The following is a 2,668-nucleotide window of genomic DNA, read 5'->3' on the forward strand; positions in this document are numbered from 1 at the left end:
TAGTTCATCAACTCGCAAAATTCGATGCTTACGGTAGTAAGGCGATAAATTGGTACGTAAAGGTACAGATGAGATCAGCCGTATCGCACGGTTTTGCAGGGTTCGAATTCTGCACAAAAATGTTGTGCATGCATTTCCCCATACTACGATTCCATATTGCAGATGAGAGTGGAAAAGAGAGAAGTAGATGGTTCGTAGTAGTGATCTGGAAACCAAAGATTGGAGACGGGTCATTATTCCCACACACCGAGCTCGTTTTGATATTGTGCATTCAATATGCTGCTTCCAAGACAATTTGGAATCAATGGTGACGCCGAGATATTTTGCTGAGTCACATATTGAGATTTGTTTATGATAGATGTTCACAGTGAAATTATGACTGGCATTATTTAAAACGAGCAACTCGGTCTTATCTGCGTTCAAACTTAGTTTGTTTGTTTGGAGCCATCTCGACACTTTTGGGAGTTCCCTATTCACAGATGCATGCAAACCATCGACAGTGTTGGAGGTTATGAAGAGGTGAGTATCATCAGCAAATAGCGTTGTGCGGAAATAAGATGCATTAACAATGTCGTTAATATAAATGAGGAAAAAAGTCGGTCCAAGGACTGAGCCTTGTGGCACTCCACAAGTTATATCTCTGGTAGTCGTTCTTAATGTCCCCAGTTTAACAAATTGTTTGCGGTTTGCCAGGTAGCTTTCAAGTAGAGTTGCTGCAATACCCCTGATTCCATAGTGTTCTAGCTTGTATCTTAAGATTCTGTGGTTAACTGTGTCGAAAGCTTTGCGGAGATCGATAAAAATGCTGCAGCCACGTTCTTTTTGCTTGATGGTTTTGTAATAGTCCGTTACAATTGATAGTATTGCATGGTTGGTGTTGTGGTTGGATCTGAATCCATGCTGAGTCGGAGACAGTACTGCATTCAATTCAAAAAAGTTCTTGAGTCGGCAGTCAATCAGTTTCTCAAAAACCGTGGCAAGATTTGGCAAAACAGATATTGGTCGGTAGTTCGAAATTAGCTTTTTACAGCCTTCCTTAAACACTGGCATTACTCTGGCAGTTTTCAGTGCATCTGGGAAAATGCCTAGACGTATCGACTCATTAAAGAAAATGCATATAACATCACCAATAATATTTAAGACTAGCTTCAGAAAGTGAGTTGGGATGAGATCGGGTCCTACTGCTTTGTTACTTTTCATTTCAGATAATACGATCGCAACTTCTCCTTTACTTGTCGGCTCAAGAAAAATGGATTTCTGAGGGCCAGGACTCAAGTACGAGAGAAAGTCATCGGAGGAGTTTGGTATTGAAGCTGCAAGATCCGGACCAATGTTGCAAAAATACTGATTGAACTTTTCTGCTACTGCAAGCTGGTCTTTGATGATGCTGCCATTCTCGAGTAGCTCGATGTCATCAGCACTCTTGGGAGCATTACCTTTAGTTAGGTTGATAATTTCTCTAATGGTTTTCCATGTGTTCTTGGGATCTTTGGAGCACTCTTCAAATTTTTTTTGGAAGTATGCTTTTTTGGCATTTTCTTTCATATGCGTCACTTGGTTTGCATATTTTTTGTATGCTTTTTTGCCTTCGATGGTGCCTTGCAGATAGTAGTGCTTATGCATCCAATCCCTTGTTTTGATCGCAACTAGTATGTCATGACCAATCCAGGGTTTCGATTTCAAGCGCCTTGCATTGCGGTTGACTTTCCTATTTGGGAAAGATGTGTCGAGGGCTGCCCGCAGTTCCTCAATAAATTTTTCAAAATGGCGGTTGTAGTTGTCAATTGTGAGTGGAGGAATTTTGTAGTTGTTAAAGGTATTGCTGACAATTTCAATATACTCCTCAATACCGCGAGGGTTTAAGGGCGTTCGAGATTCAAATTCTTTAGCACGATGTGGCAGGCCCAATTTCATGTGGCAGATGATGGGATAGTGATCAGTCATACTGTGTTGGAGCACAAAAGGGGACAGGTGATATTGATGAGTGTTGCAGTAGATGTGATCTAGTAGAGTTGTTGCATAATTCATACCAACATGGTGCGAAGTAATTCATGATTCTTTAAAAATGTTAGTTGCTAGCTAGTTGAACTGATATGTTTTGATTTAAAAGACTTTCATCGAAGTCTACCACAACGTGATTCCTGCTCAGTGCTATAAATATCAAAGCGGAAATTCATTCTGGTACGGGTAAACGGCGGGAGTGAATGGTAGCCCGTCGCTTCAATCAGTACCCAAAAAGTAGCTATTGGATGCAAAAAGTTTGGTGACCCTTGTCTATAGATTTTCAACGAGTTTCATAGCGAGGAGGGGACGAGATTTCCTAATTATAAGTCTGTGCAAAGTGGCAAGGCTGTTATCCTGTGATAAGGGTAGTAATTTCGTTATCGAAGTCGAGTATGTACTATTTATGGGTGCACGCAACCTATTACCCAGCCTAGCCTAGTCTAGCCTAGCCCAACCTAGAGCATAGCAGATTTTTCGCAAAAGCCGTTATCCGTCTATGTAGATTTCGACGGTGCTGCTTTCCGATATGTGCAAGTAACTATCGAATTGTATATCTTGATGACGTCATCTAACGATGTAGCAAGTTTCAAGATTACCACCAACTCATTAGTATTAACGTATATTAGTAATTAACTACTATAATAGTAATAATTTCGTTATCACA

The 2,668-nt window shown here is 40.6% G+C and overlaps 1 long non-coding RNA gene across 1 annotated transcript; it reads left to right on the top strand.

The window, feature by feature from the left end:
- The first annotated feature begins 310 nt into the window (after positions 1 to 310).
- LOC145445779 (uncharacterized) lies at positions 311 to 1,768 on the top strand. Its single transcript, XR_013917113.1, has 2 exons — positions 311 to 519; positions 1,206 to 1,768. It is a non-coding gene; the product is annotated as an uncharacterized LOC145445779 (long non-coding RNA).
- The last annotated feature ends 900 nt before the right edge of the window (positions 1,769 to 2,668 follow it).

Source organism: Botryllus schlosseri, chromosome 1, assembly GCF_051294905.1.
Source record: "Botryllus schlosseri isolate E-star chromosome 1, Bs_hap1, whole genome shotgun sequence".
In the NCBI taxonomy this organism is placed as follows: domain Eukaryota; kingdom Metazoa; phylum Chordata; class Ascidiacea; order Stolidobranchia; family Styelidae; genus Botryllus; species Botryllus schlosseri.